Source organism: Arachis ipaensis, chromosome B5, assembly GCF_059453495.1.
Source record: "Arachis ipaensis isolate K30076 ecotype BB chromosome B5, ASM5945349v1, whole genome shotgun sequence".
NCBI classification, from domain to species: Eukaryota; Viridiplantae; Streptophyta; class Magnoliopsida; order Fabales; family Fabaceae; genus Arachis; species Arachis ipaensis.
This window is the reverse complement of record NC_142440.1, coordinates 80432082-80453897: the sequence shown is the minus strand read 5'-3', so window position 1 is coordinate 80453897 and position 21816 is coordinate 80432082. Positions and strand designations below refer to the sequence as shown.

At 40.1% G+C, this 21816-nt stretch overlaps 2 non-coding genes across 2 annotated transcripts; one reads left to right on the top strand and one right to left on the bottom strand.

The window, feature by feature from the left end:
* Positions 1 to 14380: 14380 nt before the first annotated feature.
* LOC148564747 (small nucleolar RNA R71) lies at positions 14381 to 14488 on the bottom strand. The gene has a single exon (XR_015884576.1). It is a non-coding gene; the product is annotated as a small nucleolar RNA R71 (small nucleolar RNA).
* Positions 14489 to 21320: 6832 nt separating this feature from the next.
* Positions 21321 to 21428, top strand: LOC148564746 (small nucleolar RNA R71). Its single transcript, XR_015884692.1, has one exon. It is a non-coding gene; the product is annotated as a small nucleolar RNA R71 (small nucleolar RNA).
* The last annotated feature ends 388 nt before the right edge of the window (positions 21429 to 21816 follow it).

Below are 21816 nucleotides of genomic sequence, written 5' to 3'. Positions count from 1 at the left end.
ATGCTTCGTTCTCTTGCACAAGGACAACAAGATATTCAGAAACAGCTAAACTCTACTTTAAATGGTCTGAATGCCACTTTACAAGCTCTCGCCTCCAGGATAGATTCATTACCTACTCCCATTAACCAACCTTTAAGCTCCAGTGGAATTCCTTCTCAACCCTTACCTAACCCCAAGGATGGCATCAACACCATTACTTTGAGGTCCGGAACCACACTGTAAGAGAGGAACCATGAGGAGCTAAGCCTACCAGAACACGCCCCAACTGAGAATGTAGTGGAAGTGGAAGATGCTGAAGAGGAAAAGGACGTACAAGACATAGTTGAAGAAGAAGCAGTTCAACCACAGAATGAAGCACCAAAGGATGCAAGGAATAAAAAGGTCAGTAGCTCATTTTGTGTTAGCAGATAAAAGCATTATTACAGTAGTTGGAATTGCTGAAGATGTATTAGTGAGCATTAAGGGGCTCACATTTCCTATTGACTTCTATATCCTGGAAATGCCCCTTAATGACTCAGGAAGACCATCATCAATCCTGCTTGGAAGACCATTCCTGAAGACTTCAAAGTTCAAGCTGGATGCATTCTCAGGAACTTACTCCTTTGAGATAGATGGCAGAACAGTGAGTTTTAGTTTAAATGAAGCTATGAAGCACCCTCTGGAAGATCATTCTATCTTCCAGTGCGACATCATTGATAAAACTGTAGCTAAAGTTTACCAAGAAGAAATAGAAGAGAAGCACATAGAGCAAGGTCCAAGTGTGGGAACACCTTCTGAACACAATGAGGACACTTTGCCATTATCACTAGACCCGAATGATCCAAAGCATAGCCAAGAGCCTAAATCAGAAGTAAAGCCCCTCCCTCCACACCTCAAGTATGCTTACCTTGAGGATAATCAAAAATTCCCAGTTATCATTGCATGGGAACTCACCTCTCAACAAGAAGAGCAACTGCTCAGTGTGCTGAGAAAACATAAGAAAGCAATTAGATGGAGCTTGGCGGACATAGTAGGCATCCGTCCCCAAGTTTGTGAGGGAGCAAAGCCTATCCATCAGCCTCAAAGAAGATTGAATCCCACCATCTTAAAAGTTGTCAAGAAAGAATTAACCAGACTACTTGAAGCAGATATCATTTACCCCATCTCAGACAGTGAATGGGTCAGTACAGTACAAGTGGTGCCCAAGAAGTCTAGAGTCACAACAATAAAGAATGAGCATGGAGAGCTCCTGACAACTAGAGTGCAGAATTCATGGAGAGTTTGCATTGACTATAGACGTCTCAACCAAGCCACTCGCAAGGATCATTACCCATTGCCATTCATTGATCAGATGATTGATCGCCTGTCAGGTAAATCCCATTATTGCTTTTTAGATGGTTATATAGGATATTTTCAAATTCATATAGCTCCTGAAGATTAGGAGAAGACCACTTTTACATGTCCCTTTGGAACGTATGCTTATAAAAGAATGCTTTTTGGCTTGTGCAATGCACCTGCTACTTTCCAAAGATGCATGATGAGTATCTTTTCAGATCTTATTGAGAACTGTCTGGAAGTTTTTATGGATGATTTTAGCGTATATGGTGATTCATTTAGCCTTTGCTTGGATAGTTTATCTAGAGTATTAGACAGGTGTGTTAGTACAAACCTTGTATTGAATTTTGAGAAATGTCACTTTATGGTAAAACAAGGAATTGTACTAGGACATGTTGTGTCTAATACTGGCATTTTTGTAGATCCAGCAAAGGTAGATGTCATTTCTAGTTTACCTTACCCCTCCTCCGTGAGGGAAGTCCGTTTGTTCTTTGGCCATGCAGTTTTTTACAGGAGATTCATTAAGGACTTCAGTAAGGTAGCATTGCCTTTATCCAGATTGCTGCAGAAAGATATAAAGTTCGAGTTCAGTGAGGATTGCATGCAAGCGTTTGATAAGCTAAAGATCGTCCTGACTCAAGCTCCAATTGTGAGAGGACCAGACTGGAGCCAGCCATTTAAAATTATGTGTGATGCTTCCAACCATGCAGTGGGAGCGGCGCTGGCTCAGCGTGAAGGTAAGGATCCTTTTGTAATTGCTTATGCGTCTAAGACTTTAGATGCTGCTCAATCTAATTACACTACTACTGAAAAAGAGCTTCTTGCTATTGTTTTTGCTCTGGATAAATTTCGAGCCTATTTACTTGGTACTAAGGTAGTAGTGTACTCAGACCATACAGCTCTAAAATATTTATTAGCTAAAAAGGAATCCAAACCAAGGCAAATACGTTGGATACTACTGCTGCGAGAATTTGATTTAGAAATTAAGGATAGGAGTGGTAACCAGAATTTAGTGGCAGACCACTTGAGTCACCTTGAGCACATTAAGGATGACTCCACTCCTATAAATGATACTTTCCTATTCGATAGCTTACATGCAATATCTGAAGTAGTTCCTTGGTATGCACCTGTAGCTAATTATCTAGTTAGCCACACTTTTCCTCCAAATTTCACTAAGCATCAAAGAGACAAGCTAAAAAACGAGTCCAAATATTATATATGGGATGACCCATATTTATGAAGGTGTGGTGCTGACCAGGTAATTAGACGGTGTGTGCCTTAATCAGAATTCCAGTCTATTTTAGAGGCCTGCCACTCATCTGAGAGTGGAGGATATTTTGGCCCTCAAAGAATAGCTAGAAAAATTCTAGACTGTGGATTTTGGTGGCCTACTCTTTTTAAAGACGCTGCTGGGTTTTGTAATTTCTTGTTCCCCTTGCCAAAGGTTTGGTAGTATATCCAAGAGGGATGAGATGCCTCAACAGATTATGCTTTTCTGTGAAATTTTTTATGTTTGGGGCATTGACTTCATGGGTCCATTTCCAAATTCTAATGGTTACCTTTATATACTATTAGCTGTAGATTATGTTTCTAAATGGGTGGAAGCAATCCCTACCCATATTGATGATGCTAACACTGTTGTTTCCTTTGTTAGAAACCATATTATTTGCCGCTTTGGATCACCACGAGCAATCGTGAGCGATCAAGGCACTCACTTTTGTAATAGAAGACTAATAGGATTATTGAAGAAGCATGGGATAATTCACAAAGTAGCAACAGCTTACCATCCCCAGACCAATGGGCAAGCAGAAGTCTCTAACAGAGAGATAAAGCGTATTCTGGAAAAGATAGTAAAACCTCGTAGGAAGGACTGGAGTGCCAGGCGGTGCACAAAATTGTAAATCATACTTTTCACAACTCGTACCACTAACCAGCAAGTGCACTGGGTCGTCCAAGTAATACCTTACGTGCGTAAGGGTCGATCCCACGGAGATTGTCGGCTTGAAGCAAGCTATGGTTATTTTGTAACTCTTAGTCAGGAAATTAGTAATAAAAATGATTGGGTTTATGAAGAGTAAATAGAATAAATTAAATAATACTTGTTATGTAGTAATGGAGAACAGATTGAGGATTTGGAGATGCTTTGTCTTTCGAATCCCTACTTTCCTACTGTCTTCTTCTTTATGCACGCAAGGCTCCTTCCATGGCAAGCTCTATGTTGGTGGATCACCGATGTCAATGGCTACCATCCGTCCTCTCAATGAAAATGGTCCAAATGCGCTGTCACTGCATGGCTAATCATCTGCCGGTTCTCACCCATGTTGGAATAGGATCCATTGATCCTTTTGCGCCTATCACTACGCCTAACACTCGTGTGTTTGAAGCTCGTCACAGTCATCCCATCCCAGATCCTACTCGGAATACCACAGACAAGGTTTAGACTTTTCAGATCTCAGGAATGGCCGCCAGTAATTCTAGCCTATACCACGAAGACTCTGATCTCACGGATTCGAATGCTCTGTTGTCAGAAGATGCAATCAAACACGTGAACCAGGAATCAAAGAGATACACACTCAATCTAAGGTAGAACGGAAGTGGTTGTCAGGTACACGTTCATAGGTTGAGAATGGTGATGAGTGTCACAGATCATCACATTCATCATGGTTAAGTACGAGCGAGTATCTTAGAACAGAAACATGCGTGATTGAATAGAAAACAGAAGTAATTGCATTAGTCCATCGAGACACAGTAGAGCTCCTCACCCCCAACCATGGAGTTTAGAGACTCGTTCCATAGAGGATACAAAATTTAGATGTGAAAATGTCATGAGGTACATAGTATGTCACTAAAAGTTGTTTTTATACTAAACTAGTAGCTAGGGTTACAGAAAATAAGTAACTAAGTGCAGATAGTGTAGAAATCCACTTCCAGGGCCCACTTGGTGTGTGCTTAGACTGAGCATTAAGCTTTACACGTGTAGAGGCTTCTCTTGGAGTTAAATGCCAGGTTGCAGCCTGTTTGTGGCGTTTAACTTTGGTTTGTAACCTGTTTCTGGAGTTTAACTTCAGAATAGGGCAGGAAGTTGGCGTTTGAACGCCATTTTGCGTTGTCAAAAATCAGATAAAGTATGGACTATTATATATTGCTGGAAAGCCCTGGGTGTCTACTTTCCAACGCAATTAAGAGCGCGCCAATTGGGTTTCTATAGCTCCAGAAAATTCATTTCGAGTGCAGGGAGGTCAGAATCCAACAGCATCTGCAGTCCATTTTCAGCCTCTAAATCAGATTTTTGCTCAGGTCCCTCAATTTCAGCCAGAAAATACCTGAAATCACAGAAAAACACACAAACTCATAGTAAAGTCCAGAAATATAAATTTTTCATAAAAACTACAAGCATAGTAAAAACTAACTAAATCTTACTAAAAACTACCTAAAAACAATGCCAAAAAGCGTATAAATTATCTGCTCATCACAACACCAAACTTAAATTGTTGCTTGTCCCCAAGCAACTGAAGATCCAATAGGATAAAAAGAAGAGAATATACTATAAATTCCAAGATATCAATGAAACTTAGCTCCAATTAGATGAGCGGGACTAGTAGCTTTTTGTCTCTGAACAGTTTTGGCACCTCACTTTATCCTTTGAAGTTCAGAGTGGTTGGCATCTGGTGCACAAAATTGTGATCATCAACAATGGCGCCAAAGACTTGGTGCTCTCAATCGTGGATCACACTTTGTCACAACTTCGCACAACTAACCAGCAAGTGCACTGGGTCGTTCAAGTAATAAACCTTACGTGAGTAAGGGTCGATTGCACGGAGATTGTCGGCTTGAACAAAGCTATGGTCACCTTGTAAATCTCAGTCAGGCAGATTCAAATGGTTATAGAGTTTTGATAATTAAAAGATAAATAAAATGTAAAATACGATAGAAATACTTATGTAATTCATTGGTGAGAATTTCAGATAAGCGTATGGAGATGCTTTTGTTCCTCCTGAACCTCTGCTTTCCTGCTGTCTTCATCCAATCATTCCTACTCCTTTCCATTGCAAGCATTACGTAGGGCATCACCGTCGTCAATGGCTACATCCCATCCTCACAGTGAAAATGGTCCAAAATGCGCTGTCACCGCACGGCTATTCATCTGTCGGTTCTCGATCATACTGGAATAGGATTCAGTAATCCTTTTGCGTCTATCACTACACCCAGCACTCACGAGTTTGAAGCTCGTCACAGCCATCCCTTCCCGGATCCTACTTGGAATACCACAGACAAGGTTTAGACTTTCTGAATCTCAAGAATGGCCGCCAATAATTCTAGCCTATACCACGAAGACTCTGATCTCATGGAATGGAAGGCTCGGTTGTCAAGCGAGGCAACCATGCGTCATGAACCCAAAGGCTAAGAGAAATGCACTTAAGCTATTGCAAGTAGAACGGAAGTGGTTGTCAGGCACGCGTTCATAGGTGAGAATAATGATGAGTGTCACGAATCATCACCTTCCTCAGGTTGAAGAACAAGTGTATATCTTAGATAAGAAATAGGCTTGAATTGAATAGAAAAACAATAGTACTTTGCATTAATTCATGAGGAACAGTAGAGCTCCACACCTTAATCTATGGTGTGTAGAAACTCTACCGTTGAAAATACATAAGAACAAGGTCCAGGCATGGCCGAATGGCCAGCCTCCACAAAGGTCTAAGATAGCATAAAACTGATCAAAGATGTCTAATACAATAGTAAAGGGTCCTATTTATATCAGACTAGTTACTAGGGTTTACAGAAATGAGTAAATGATGCAGAAATCCACATCTGGGGCCCACTTGGTGTGTGCTTGGGCTGAGCATTGAGCTTTACATGTGTAGAGGCTTCTCTTGGAGTTGAACGCCAGTTTGTAACCTGTTTCTGGCATTTAACTCCACTTTGCAACCTGTTTCTGGCGTTTAACTCCAGAATAGGGCAGGAAGCTGGTGTTAAATGCCAGTTTGCATCATCTAAACTCGGGTAAAGTATGGACTATTAAATATTTATGGAAAGCCCTGGATGTCTACTTTCCAACGCAATTGAGAGCGCGTGATTTGGAGTTCTGTAGCTCCAGAAAATTCACTTTGAGTGCAAGGAGGTCAGAAAATACCTGAAATCACAGAAAAACACACAAACTCATAGTAAAGTCCAGAAATGTGAATTTTATTTAGAAACTAATAAAATTATACTAAAAACTAACTAAATCATACTAAAAACTATGTAAAAATAATGCCAAAAAGCGTATAAATTATCCGCTCATCACAACACCAAACTTAAATTGTTGCTTATCCCCAAGCAACTGAAAATCAAATAGGATAAAAAGAAGAGAATATACTATAAATTCCAAAATATCAGTGAAACTTAGCTCCAATCAAATAAGCGGGACTAGCAGCTTTTTGCCTCTTGAATAGTTTTGGCATCTCACTTTATCCATTGAAGTTCAGAATAATTAGCATCTATAGGAACTTAGAATTTAGATAGTGTTATTGATTCTCCTAGTTCAGTATGTTGATTCTTGAACACAACTACTTTATGAGTCTTGGCCGTGGCCCTAAGCACTCTGTTTTCTAGTATTACCACCGGATACATAAATGCCACAGACACATAACTGGGTGAACCCTTTCAGATTGTGACTCAGCTTTGCTACAGTCCCCAATTAGAGGTGTCCAGGGTTCTTAAGCACACTTTTTTTTTTTGCTTTGGACCTCGACTTTAACCGCTCAGTCTCAAGTTCTCACTTGACACCTTCACGCCACAAGCACATGGTTAGGGACAGCTTGGTTTAGCCGCTTAGGCTAGGATTTTATTCCTTTAGACCCTCCTATCCACTGATGCTCAAAGCCTTGGATCCTTTTTATTACCGTTGCCTTTTGGTTTTAAGGGCTATTGGCTTTTTCTGCTTGCTTTTTCTTTTTCTTTCTCTTTTTTTTTTGCCATTTTTCTTTCTTTTTTTTCTGCAAGCTTTGTATTCACTGCTTTTTCTTGCTTCAAGAATCAATTTTATGATTTTTCAGATCATCAAATAACATTTCTCCTTTTTCATCATTCTTTCAAGAGCCAACATATTTAACATTCATAAACCACAATTTCAAAAGACATATGAACTGTTCAAGCATTCATTTAGAAAACAAAAAGTATTGTCACCACATCAAAATAATTAAACTAGTTTCAAGGATGAATTCGAAACCCTGTACTTCTTGTTCTTTTGTTTTTAGAACATTTTTCATTTAAGAGAGGTGATGGATTCATAGGACATTCATAGCTTTAAGACATAGACACTTAGACACTAATGATCATATAGTAAAGACACAAACATAAATAAACATGAAGCATAGTAAACGAAAAATAGAAAGTAAGAACAAGGAGATTAAGGAATGGGTCCACCTTAGTGAGGGTGACGTCTTCCTCTTCTTGAAGAACCAATGGTGCTCTTGAGATCCTCTATGTCTCTTCCTTGTCTTTGTTGCTCCTCCTTCATAGCTCTTTAATCTTCTCTAATTTCATGGAGGATGATAGAGTGATCTTAGTGCTCCATCCTTAGTTGTCCCATGTTGGAACTTAATTCTCCTAGGGAAGTGTTAATTTGCTCCCAATAGTTTTGTGGAGGGAAGTGCATCCCTTGAGGCATCTCAGGGATTTCATGGTGAGGAAAGGCTAACTTTGCCAAAGTGGAGAACTTGTCAGCCACCTTGTAGAGTTCTTGAGGTATAATCTTATGAACCTCCACTTCCTCCCCAATCATGATACTATGGATCATGATGGCCCGGTCTACAGTAACTTCAGACCAGTTGCTAGTAGGAATGATTGAGCATTGAATGAACTCCAACCATCCTCTAGCTACAGGCTTAAGGTCCAGTCTTCTCAATTGAACCGGCTTGCCTCTTGAGTCAACCTTCCATTGAGCTCCTTCTACACATATGTCCATGAGGACTTGGTCCAACCTTTGATCAAAGTTGACCCTTCTAGTGTAGGGGCGTGCATTTTCTTCCATCATTGGCAAGTTGAACGCCAGCCTTACATTTTCCGGACTGAAATCTAAGTATTTTCCCCGAACCATGGTAAGCCAATGCTTTGGATTCGGGTTTACACTTTGATCATGGTTTCTAGTGATCCATGCATTTGCATAGAACTCTTGAACCATTAGGATCCCGACTTGTTGAATGGGGTTGGTGAGAACTTCCCAACCTCTTCTTTGGATCTCAAGTCGGATCTCCGGATACTCATTCTTTTTAAGCTTGAAAAGAACCTCAGGGATCACTTTCTTCTTGGCCACAACTTTAAAGAAGTGGTCTTGATGGACCTTTGAGATGAATCTCTCCATCTCCCATGACACAGAGGTGGAAGCAATTGCCTTCCCTTTCCTCTTTCTTGAGGTTTCTCTGGTCTTAGGTGCCATTAATGGTTACGAAAAAACAAAAAGTAATGCTTTTTACCACACCAAACTTAAAATGTTTGCTCGTCCCCGAGCAAAAGAAGAGGGAAAGAAGGAGAAGAACAAGAAGAATGGAGGAGAGGGAGAGAGGTGTGTATTCGGCCAAGGGTAAGAAGAAAGGGTTGTGTTATGTGAAAGTGAAGAAGGAATGAGTGGTTTATATAGGAGTGATGAAGGTTTAGGGTTCGGCCATTAGGGTTGGGTTTGGGAGGGAAAAAAGTTTGAATTTTGGAGGTAGGTGGGGTTTATAGGGAAGAGTGGGTAGATGTGAGTGGTGAAGAGATGATGGGGAAGAGTGAGTGAGATGATTGGTGAAGGGTATTTGGGGAAGAGAGTTATGAAAAGGTGTGCAGAGGAGAGAAGAAGTGGTGGGGATCCTATGGGGTCCACAGATCCTGTGAGGATCCTGTGCGGTCCACAGATCCAGTGGGCCAAGGACTTAACATCCCTGCTCCAATTAGGCGTGTAAAACGCCCTTGTTGTGCAATCCTGGCGTTTAACGCCAGACTGCTGCTTGTTTCTGGCGTTAAACGCCCAAATGTAGCCTGTTTTTGGCATTTAACGCCAGGTAGATGCTTGTTTCTAGCGTTAAACGCCAGCTTGGTGCTTGTTTCTGGCGTTAAATGCCAGACAGATGCTTGTTTCTGGCGTTTAAACGCCAAAATACTCCTCCTCCAGGGTGTGCTATTTTTAATGCTGTTTTTCATTCTGTTTTTGATTTTTCAGTAGTTTTTGTGACTCCACATGATCATCAACCTAATAAAACACGAAATAACAAAAAGAAAATAAAATAGATATGATTAAATAACATTGGGTTTCCTCCCAACAAGCGCTTCTTTAATGTCAATAGCTTGACAGTGAGCTCTCATGGAGCCTCACAGATAATCAGAGCAAGGTTGGAACCTCCCAACACCAAACTTAGAGTTTGAATGTGGGGGTGCAACACCAAACTTAGAGAGTTTGGTTGTGGCCTCCGAACACCAAACTTAGAGTTTGACTGTGGGGGCTTTGGTTGACTCTGCAATGAGAGAAGCTTTTCATGCTTCCTCTCCATGGTTACAGAAGGAGATCCTTGAGTTTTAAACACAAGGTATTCCTCATTCAGTTGAAGGATCAACTCTCCTCTGTCCACATCAATCACAACTTTTGCTGTGGCTAGGAAGGTCTTCCAAGGATGATGGATTCATCCTCATCCTTCCCAGTGTCTAGGATTATGAAATCAGCAGGGATGTAAAGGCCTTCAACCTTTACCAGCACGTCCTCTACTAGTCCATAAGCCTCTTTTCTTGAGTTGTCTGCCATCTCTAATGAGATTCTGGCATCTTGCACCTCAAAGATCCCAAGTTTCTCCATTATAGAGAGTGGCATTAAGTTTATTTCTGACCCCAGGTCACATAGAGCCTTCTCAAAGGTCATGGTGCCTATGTTACAGGGAATTAGGAATTTACCAGGATCCTATTTCTTTTGAGGTAATTTCTGCCTATCCAATGCATTTAGTTCATTGGTGAGTGATGAGCGGATAATTTATACGCTATTTGGCATTGTTTTTAGTATGTTTTTAGTAGTATCTAGTTACTTTTAGGGATGTTTTCCTTAGTTTTTATGTTAAATTCACATTTCTGGACTTTACTATGAGTTTGTGTGTTTTTCTGTGATTTCAGGTATTTTCTGGCTGAAATTGAGGGACTTGAGCAAAAATCAGATTCAGAGGTTGAAGAAGGACTGCTGATGCTGTTGGATTCTGACCTCCCTGCACTCAAAATAGATTTTCTAGAGCTACAGAACTCAAAATGGCGCGCTTCCAATTGCGTTGAAAAGTAGACATCCAGGCTTTCCAGCAATATATAATAGTCCATACTTTGGCCAAGAATAGATGACGCAAACTGGCGTTCAACGCCAGCTCTCTGCCCAATTCTGGCGTCCAGCGCCAGAAAAGGATCCAAAACCAGAGTTGAACGCCCAAACAGGCACAAATACTGGCGTTCAACTCCACAAATGGCCTCTACACGTGCAACACTCAAGCTCAGCCCAAGCACACACCAAGCGGGCCCCGGAAGTGGATTTATGCATCAATTACTTATTTCTGTAAACCCTAGTGACTAGTTTATTATAAATAGGACCTTTTACTATTGTATTAGACATCCTGGATCCTGGATTGTAATTTGATCCTGTGATCACGTTTTGGGGGGCTGGCCTCTCGGCCATGCCTGGACCTTTCACTTATGTATTTTCAACGGTAGAGTTTCTACACTCCATAGATTAAGGTGTGGAGCTCTGCTGTTCCTTAAAGATTAATGCAAAGTACTACTGTTTTCTATTCAATTCTTCTTATTTCGCTTCTAAGATATTCATTCACACTTCAACCTGAATGTGATGAACGTGACAATCATCATCATAACCTATGAACGCGTGCCTGACAACCACTTCCGTTCTACCTTCGACTGAATGAGTATCTCTTAGATCTCTTAATCGGAATCTTCGTGGTGTAAGCTAGAATGATGGCGGCATTCAAGAGAATCCGGAAGGTCTAAACCTTATCTGTGGTATTCTGAGTAGGATTCAATGATTGAATGACTGTGACGAGCTTCAAACTCGTGATTGCCGGGCGTAGTGACAGACGCAAAAGGATAGTAAATCCTATTCCAGCATGCTCGAGAACCGACAGATGAATAGCCGTGCCGTGACAGGGTGCGTTGACCATTTTCACTGAGAGGATAGGATGAAACCATTGACAAGGATGATGCCTCCAGACGATTAGCCGTGCCGTGACAGGGCATTTGGATCATTTTCCCGAGAGAAGACCGAAAGTAGCCATTGACAATGGTGATGTATCACATAAAGCCAGCCATGGAAAAGAGTAAGACTGATTGGATGAAGATAGCAGGAAAGCAGAGGTTCAGAGGAACGAAAGCATCTCTATTCGCTTATCTGAAATTCTCACCAGTGAATTGCATAAGTATTTCTATCCCTTATTGTTTATCTTTTAATTATCTAATCCAATCACATTTAACCCTACCTGACTGAGATTTGCAAGGTGACCATAGCTTGCTTCATACCAACAATCTCCGTGGGATTCGACCCTTACTCACGTAAGGTATTACTTGGACGACCCAGTGCACTTGCTGGTTAGTTGTGCGAAGTTGTGAACCATGGTATTAGCATCATGTTTTTGGCGCCATTACCAGGGAAAGAAAGAGCGATGAATTTTACATAATCAAAGTGTAATCACAATTTCTGCGCACCAAGTTTTTGGCGCCGTTGCCGGGGATTGTTCAAGTTTGGACAACTGACGGTTCATCTTGTTGCTCAGATTAGGTAATTTTCTTTTGTTTTCTTTTAAAAATTTTTCTCCTGTGTTTTCGAAAAAAAAAATTTTTTTTTAAATAAAAATGTTTTCAAAAATTTTATAATTTTATTCAAAATTTTTAAAGAATGAATTCTAGTGTTTCATGAAGCATGTGAAGCCTGGCTGGCTGTAAAGCCATGTCTAAATTCTTTTGGACTGAGGCTTCCACTCATAAGTATATGAAGTTGGATGAAATATCAGCTGTTGTATACATGAGAGGTATCTATGTTTGCTGAAGCTTGGCTGGCCATTGGCCATGTCTAGTGTTTTGGACCGGAGTTTTCATTGAAAGCTTGGCTGGCTAGTGAGCCATGTCTAATTCCTGGACTGAAGTTTTAGACTAACATGGCAAGATTCCTGGAATTCATATTAAAAATTTTGGAATCCTTATATTTTTCTTTTACAAATAAATTTCGAAAACAAATACCAAAAAAATCATAAAATCATAAGAATCAAAAATATTTTTGTGTTTCTTGTTTGAGTCTTGAGTCATGTTATAAGTTTGGTGTCAATTGCATGTGCATCTTGCATTTTTCGAAAATTCTCATGCATTCATAGTGTTCTTCATGATCTTCAAGTTGTTCTTGGTAAGTCTTCTTGTTTGATCTTTGTATTTGCATGTTTTGTGTCTTTTCTTGTTTTTCATATGCATTCTTGGATTCTTAGTGTCTAAGCATTAAAGAATTCTAAGTTTGGTGTCTTGCATGTTTTCTTTGCATTAAAAATTTTTCAAAAATGTGTTCTTGATGTTCATCATGACATTCATAGTGTTCTTGGTGTTCATCTTGACATTCATATCATTCTTGCATACATTCATTATTTGGATCCATAACTTTCATGCATTGCATCATTTTTCTTGTTTTTCTCTTTCATCATAAAAATTCCAAAATCAAAAAAAAAAATATCTTTCCCTTTTTCTCTCATCAAATTCGAAAATTTGGATTGACTTTTTCAAAAATTTTCAAAATCAAGTTGTTTCTTATGAGTCAAATCAAATTTTCAATTTGAAAATCTTATCTTTTTCAAAATCTTTTTCAAAAAAATCAAATCTTTTTCAAATTTCTTAGTTATTTTCGAAAATTTCAAAAATATTTTTCAAAAATCTTTTTCTTATTTTTATATCAAATTTTCGAAAATAACAATAACAATTAATGTTTTGATTCAAAAAATTTCAAGTTTGTTACTTACTTGTTAAGAAAGATTCAAACTTTAAGTTCTAGAATCATATCTTGTGATTTCTTGTGAATCAAGTCATTAATTGTGATTTTAAAAATCAAATCTTTTTCAAAAAACTAATTTCAATCATATCTTTTCAAAAATATCTTCTTATCTTACCTTTTTCAAAAATTTGATTTCAAAATATCTTTTCTAACTTCCTAACTTCTTATCTTTTCAAAATTTGTTTCAACTAACTAACTAACTTTTTGTTTGTTTCTTATCTTTTTCAAAACTACCTAACTAACTCTCTCTCTTTAATTTTTGAAAATATCTTCCCCCTTTTTCAAAAATTTCTTTTTAATTAACTAATTATTTTTTATTTGAATTTTCGAAAAACTACTAACCTTTTTCAAAACTATTTTCGAAAATCACTAACTCTTTTTTCAAAAATTATTTTCGAAAATCCTTCTCCCTCATCTCCTTCTATTTATTTATTCATCTACCAACATCTCTTCCTCACATCACCAAAAATCTGAACCCTCTCTCTCTCTCTGTGCCCTCTTCTTTGTCATATGAGTAGGAGCAAGGACAAGAACATTCTTGTTGAAGCAGATCCAGAACATGAAAGGACTCTGAAGAGAAAATTAAGAGAAGCTAAATTACAACAATCCAGAGATAACCTTTCAGAAATTTTCGAACAGGAAGAGGAGATGGCAGCCGAAAATAATAATAATGCAAGGAGAATGCTTGGTGACTTTACTGCACCTAATTCTAATTTACATGGAAGAAACATCTCCATTCCTGCCATTGGAGCAAACAATTTTGAGCTTAAACCTCAATTAGTTTCTCTGATGCAGCAGAACTGTAAGTTTCATGGACTTCCATCTGAAGATCCTTTTCAGTTCTTAACTGAATTCTTGCAGATCTGTGATACTGTTAAGACTAATGGAGTAGATCATGAAGTCTACAGGCTCATGCTTTTCCCTTTTGCTGTAAGAGACAGAGCTAGAGTGTGGTTGGACTCTCAACCCAGAGATAGCCTGAACTCTTGGGATAAGCTGGTCACGGCTTTCTTAGCCAAGTTCTTTCCTCCTCAAAAGCTGAGCAAGCTTAGAGTGGATGTTCAAACCTTCAAACAGAAAGAAGGTGAATCCCTCTATGAAGCTTGGGAAAGATACAAGCAGCTGACCAAAAAGTGTCCTTCTGACATGCTTTCAGAATGGACCATTCTGGATATATTCTATGATGGTTTATCTGAGCTATCAAAGATGTCATTGGATACTTCTGCAGGTGGATCCATTCACCTAAAGAAAACACCTGCAGAAGCTCAAGAACTCATTGACATGGTTGCTAATAACCAGTTCATGTACACTTCTGAGAGGAATCCTGTGAATAATGGGACGCCTATGAAGAAGGGAGTTCTTGAAGTTGATACTCTGAATGCCATATTCGCTCAGAATAAAATATTGACTCAGCAAGTCAATATGATTTCTCAGAGTCTGAATGGAATGCAAGCTGCATCCAACAGTACTCAAGAGGCTTCTTATGAAGAAGAAGCTTATGATCCTGAGAACCCTGCAATAGCAGAGGTGAATTACTTAGGTGAACCTTATGGAAACACCTATAACTCATCATGGAGAAATCATCCAAATTTCTCATGGAAGGATCAAAGGCCTCAACAAGGCTTTAATAATGGTGGAAGAAACAGGTTTAGCAATAGCAAGCCTTTTCCATCATCCACTCAGCAACAGACAGAGAATTCTGAGCAGAATCCATCTAGCTTAGCAAACTTAGTCTCTGATCTATCCAAGGCCACTGTAAGTTTCATGAATGAAACAAGATCTTCCATTAGAAATTTGGAAGCACAAGTGGGCCAGCTGAGTAAAAGGATCACTGAAATCCCTCCTAGTACTCTCCCAAGCAATACAGAAGAGAATCCAAAAGGAGAGTGCAAGGCCATTGACATAAGCATCATGGCCGAACCTGCAAGGGAAGGAGAGGACGTGAATCCCAAGGAGGAAGACCTCCTGGGACGTCCAGTGGTCAATAAGGAGATTCCCTCTGAGGAACCAAAGGACTCTGAGGCTCATCTAGAGACCATAGAGATTCCATTGAACCTCCTTATGCCATTCATGAGCTCTGATGAGTATTCCTCCTCTGAAGAGAATGAGGATGTTATTGAAGAGCAAGCTGCCAAGTTCCTTGGTGTAATCATGAAGCTGAATGCCAAATTATTTGGTAATGAGACTTGGGAAGATGAACCTCCCTTGTTCACCAATGAACTAAGTGATCTGGATCAACTGACATTGCCTCAAAAGAGACAGGATCTTGGAAAGTTCATAATACCTTGTACCATAGGCACCATGATCTTTAAGGCTCTGTGTGACATTGGTTCAGGGATAAACCTCATGCCCCTCTCTGTAATAGAGAAACTGGGAATCTATGGGGTGCAAGCTGCTAGAATCTCATTAGAGATGGCAGATAATTCAAGAAAATAGGCTTATGGACAAGTAGAGGACGTGTTAGTAAAGGTTGAAGGCCTTTACATCCCTGCTGATTTCATAGTCCTGGATACTGGAAAGGAAGAGGATGAATCCATCATCCTAGGAAGACCTTTCCTAGCCACAGCAAGAGCTGTGATTAATGTGGACAGAGGAGAATTAATCCTTCAATTAAATAAGGACAACCTTATGTTGACAACTCAAGGATCTCTCTCTACATCCATGGAGAGGAAGCAGAAAAAGCTTCTCTAAAAGAAGAGTCAACCAAAGCCCCCACAGTCAAACTCTAAGTTTGGTGTTGGGAGGCCACAACCAAACTCTAAGTTTGGTGTTGAACTCCCATATCCAAACTCTAAGTTTGGTGTTAGAGAGTCTCAACAATGCTCTGAACATCTGTGAGGCTCCATGTGAGCCCACTGTCAAGCTATTGACATTAAAGAAGTGCTTGTTGGGAGGCAACCCAATGTTTATTTATCTAACTATATTTTTGTTTTTCATGTTTTCCTAGGTTCATGATCATGTGGAGTCACAAAATAAACAAAAAAAAAATAAAAAACGGAATCAAAAACAGCAAAAGAAAAATCACACCCTGGAGGAGCATCTGTCTGGCATTCAACGCCAGAACAGAGCATGGTTCTGGCGCTGAACGCCCAAAATGGGCAGCATCCTGGCGCTGAACGCTCAGAACAAGCATGGTTCTGGCGTTCAACGCCAGAAATGGCAGCAAATGGGCATTGAACGCCCAAAATGGGCACCAACCTGGCGCTGAACGCCCAGAGTTGTGTGCAAGGATATTTTACATGCCTAATTTGGTGCAAGGGTGTAAATCCTTGAACACCTCAGGATCTGTGGACCCCACAGGATCATCTCAGGATCTGTGGACCCCACAGGATCCCCACCTACCTCCACTCACTTTTTCTCACCCCTCTTTCACACAATCCCATAAACACTCTTCCCCAAAACCCTTCACCAATCACCTCAATCTCTCTTCCCCATCACCTCTTCACCACTCACATCCATCTACTCTTCCCCATAAACCTACCTCATAAACTCCACCTACCTTCAAAATTCAAAACCAATTTCCCACCCAAACCCACCCTAAATGGCCGAACCTTAACCCCCCTCCCTCCCCTATATATAGCCCTCCATTCTTCCTCATTTTCACACAACACAACCCTCTCCTCTCTACTTGGCCGAAACACACTTCACCCCTCTTCTCCATATTTTCTTCTTCTTCTTCCTCTATTCTTTCTTTTATTGCTCGAGGGCGAGCAATATTCTAAGTTTGGTGTGGTAAAAGCATAAGCTTTTTGTTTTTCCATTACCATTGATGGCACCTAAGACCGAAGAATCCTCTAGAAAGGGGAAAGGGAAGACAAAAGCTTCCACCTCCGAGTCATGGGAGATGGAAAGGTTCATCTCCAAAGCCCATCAAGACCACTTCTATGATGTTGTGGCCAAGAAGAGGGTGATCCCCGAGGTCCATTTCAAACTCAAAAGAAATGAGTATCTGGAGATCCGACATGAAATTCAAAGAAGAGGTTGGGAAGTTCTAACAAATCCCATCCAACAAGTCGGCATCCTAATGGTTCAAGAGTTCTATGCCAATGCATGGATCACCAAGAACCATGATCAAAGTAAGAACCCGGATCCAAAGAACTACGTTACAATGGTTCGGGGGAAATACTTAGATTTTAGTCCGGAGAATGTGAGGTTGGCGTTTAACTTGCCCATGATGCAAGGTGATGAACGCCCCTACACTAGAAGGGTCAACTTTAATCAAAGGTTGGACCAAGTCCTTATGGACATATGTGTGGAAGGAGCTCAATGGAAGATTGACTCCAAAGGCAAGCCGGTTCAACTAAGAAGATTGGACCTCAAGCCTGTGGCTAGAGGATGGTTGGAGTTCCTTCAATGCTCAATTATTCCCGCTAGCAACCGATCTGAAGTTACTGTGGATCGGGCCATCATGATTCATAGCATCATGATTGGAGAGGAAATAGAAGTTCATGAAGTCATCTCTAATGAACTCTACAAAATAGCCGAAAAGTCATCCCCCATGGCAAGGCTAGCTTTTCCTCATCTTATCTGGCAACTATGTTACTCAGCTGGAGCTTTCATAGAAGGAGACATTCCTATTAAGGAAGAGAAGCCCATCACTAAGAAAAAGATGGAGCAAGCAAGAGAGCCCATTCATGGAGCTCAAGAGGCACAGGAAGCTCATCACCATGAGATCCCGGAGATGCCTCAAATGCATTTTCCTCCACAAAACTATTGGGAGCAAATCAACACCTCCCTAGGAGAATTAAGTGCCAACATGGGACATTAAGGGTGGAACATCAAGAGCACTCTATCATGCTCCATGAAATAAGAGAAGATCAAAAAGCAATGAGGGATGAGCAACAAAGACAAGGAAGAGACATAGAAGAGCTCAAGGACATCATTGGTTCTTCAAGAAGGAAACGCCACCATCACTAAGGTGGATTCATTTCTTGTTCTTATTTCTTCTGTTTTTCGTTTTCTATGTTATGTGCTTATCTATGTTTGTGTCTTCATTACATGATCATTAGTAGTTAGTAACTTTGTCTTAAAGTTATGAATGTCCTATGAGTCCATCACCTCTCTTAAATGAAAAATGTTTTAATTCAAAAGAACAAGAAGTACATGAGTTTCGAATTTATCCTTGAACTTAGTTTAATTATATTGATGTGGTGACAATGCTTCTTGTTTTCTGAATGTATGCTTGAACAGTGTATATGTCTTTTGAAGTTGTTGTTTAAGAATGTTAAATATGTTGGCTCTTGAAAGAATGATGACTAGGAGACATGTTATTTGATAATCTGAAAAATCATAAAAATGATTCTTGAAGCAAGAAAAAGTAGCAAAGAACAAAGCTTGCAGAAAAAAAAATAGGCGAAAAAAAATAGAAAGAAAAAGAAAAAGCAAGCAGAAAAAGCCAAAAGCTCCTAAAACCAAGAGGCAGGAGCAAAAAGCCAATAACCCTTAAAACCAAAAGGCAAGGGCAAATAAAAAGGATCCCAAGGCTTTGAGCATCAGTGGATAGGAGGGCCTAAAGGAATAAAATCCTGGCCTAAGCGGCTAAACCAAGCTGTCCCTAACCATGTGCTTGTGGCATGAAGGTGTCAAGTGAAAACATGAGACTGAGCGGTTAAAGTCAAGGTCCAAAGCAAAAGAAGAGTGTGCTTAAGAACCCTGGACACCTCTAATTGGGGACTTTAGCAAAGCTGAGTCACAATCTGAAAAGGTTCACCCAATTATGTGTCTGTGGCATTTATGTATCCGGTGGTAATACTGGAAAACAAAGTGCTTAGGGCCACGGCCAAGACTCATGAAATAGCTGTGTTCAAGAATCATCATACTGAACTAGGAGAATCAATGACACTATCTGAAATCTGAGTTCCTATAGATGCCAATCATTCTGAACCTCAATGGGTAAAGTGAGATGCCAAAACTATTCAAGAGGCAAAAAGCTATAAGTCCCGCTCATCTGATTGGAGCTATGGTTCATTGATAGTTTGGAATTTATAGCATATTCTCTTCTTTTTATCCTATTTGATTTTCAGTTGCTTGGAGACAAGCAACAATTTAAGTTTGGTGTTGTGATGAGCGGATAATTTATACGCTTTTTGGCATTGTTTTTAGTATGTTTTTAGTAGAATCTAGTTACTTTTAGGGACGTTTTCCTTAGTTTTTATGTTAAATTCATATTTCTGGACTTTACTATGACTTTGTGTGTTTTTTTGTGATTTCAGGTATTTTCTGGCTGAAATTGAGGGACTTGAGCAAAAATCAGATTCAGAGGTTGAAGAAGGACTGCTGATGCTGTTGGATTCTGACCTCCCTGCACTCAAAATGGATTTTCTGGAGCTACAGAACTCAAAATGGCGCGCTTCTAATTGCGTTGAAAAGTAGACATCCAGGACTTTCCAGCAATATATAATAGTCCATACTTTGGCCAAGAATAGATGACGCAAACTGGCGTTCAACGCCAGGTCTCTGCCCAATTCTGGCATCCAGCGCCAAAAAAGGATCCAAAACCAGAGTTGAACGCCCAAACTGGCACAAATACTGGTGTTCAACTCCACAAATGGCCTCTACACGTGCAACACTCAAGCTCAGCCCAAGCACACACCAAGCGGGCCCCGGAAGTGGATTTATGCATCAATTACTTATTTCTGTAAACCCTAGTGACTAGTTTATTATAAATAGGACCTTTTACTATTGTATTAGACATCCTGGATCCTGGATTGTAATTTTATCCTATGATCACGTTTTGGGGGGCTGGCCTCTCGGCCATGCCTGGACCTTTCACTTATGTATTTTCAACGGTAGAGTTTCTACACTCCATAGATTAAGGTGTGGAGCTCTGCTGTTCCTCAAAGATTAATGCAAAGTACTACTGTTTTCTATTCAATTCTTCTTATTTCGCTTCTAAGATATTCATTCGCACTTCAACCTGAATGTGATGAACGTGACAATCATCATCATTCCCTATGAACGCGTGCCTGACAACCACTTCCGTTCTACCTTCGACTAAATGAGTATCTCTTAGATCTCTTAATCGGAATCTTCGTGGTGTAAGCTAGAATGATGGCGGCATTCAAGAGAATATCGAAGGTCTAAACCTTGTCTGTGGTATTTCGAGTAGGATTCAATGATTGAATGACTGTGACGAGCTTCAAACTCGCGATTGCCGGGCGTAGTGACAGACGCAAAAGGATAGTAAATCCTATTCCAGCATGATCGAGAACCGACAGATGAATAGCTGTGCCGTGACAGGGTGCGTTGACCATTTTCACTGAGAGGATAGGATGAAACCATTGACAAGGGTGATGCCTCCAGACGATTAGCCGTGCCGTGACAGGACATTTGGATCATTTTCCCGAGAGAAGACCGAAAGTAGCCATTGACAATGGTGATGTATCACATAAAGCCAGCCATGGAAAGGAGTAAGACTGATTGGATGAAGATAGCAGGAAAGCAGAGGTTCAGAGGAACGAAAGCATCTCTATTCACTTATCTGAAATTCTCACCAGTGAATTACATAAGTATTTCTATCCCTTATTGTTTATCTTTTAATTATCTAATCCAATCACATTTAACCCTACCTGACTGAGATTTGCAAGGTGACCATAGCTTGCTTCATACCAACAATCTCCGTGGGATTCGACCCTTACTCACGTAAGGTATTACTTGGACGACCCAGTGCACTTGCTGGTTAGTTGTGCGAAGTTGTGAACCATGGTATTGGCATCATGTTTTTGGCGCCATTACCTGGGAAAGAAAGAGCGATGAATTTTACATAATCAATTTCAAGAACTACCTTCCTTTGAGGCGTCCCATTACTTACAGGAATCCTCTCAGAAGTGTACATAAACTGGTTATTTGCAACCATGTCAATGAGTTCCTGAGCTTCTGCAGGCGTTTTCTTTAGGTGAATGGATCCGCCTACAGAATGGTCTAGTGACATCTTTGATAACTCAGACAGACCATCATAGAATATATCCAGGATGGTCCATTTTGAAAGCATGTCAGAAGGACACTTTTTGGTCAGTTGCTTATATCTCTCCCAGGCTTCATAGAGGGATTCACCTTCTTTCTGTCTGAAGGTTTGAACATCCACTCTAAGCTTACTAAGCTTTTGAGGAGGAAAGAACTTGGCTAAGAAAGCCGTGACCAGCTTATCCTAAGAGTTCAGGCTATATTTAGGTTGAGAGTCCAACCATATTCTAGCTCTGTCTCTTACAGCAAACGGGAAAAACATAGTAGACCTCAGGATCAACCCCATTCGTCTTAAGAGTATCACAGATCTGCAAGAATTCAGTTAAGAACTGAAAAGGATCTTCTGATGGAAGTCCATGAAACTTGCAATTCTGTTGCATCAGAGAAACTAATTGAGGCTTTAGCTCAAAATTGTTTGCTCCAATGGCAGGGATTGAGATACTTCTTCTGTGTAAATTGGAATTTGGGGCAGTAAAGTCACCAAGCATCTTCCTTGCATTGTTATTATTTTCGGCCAT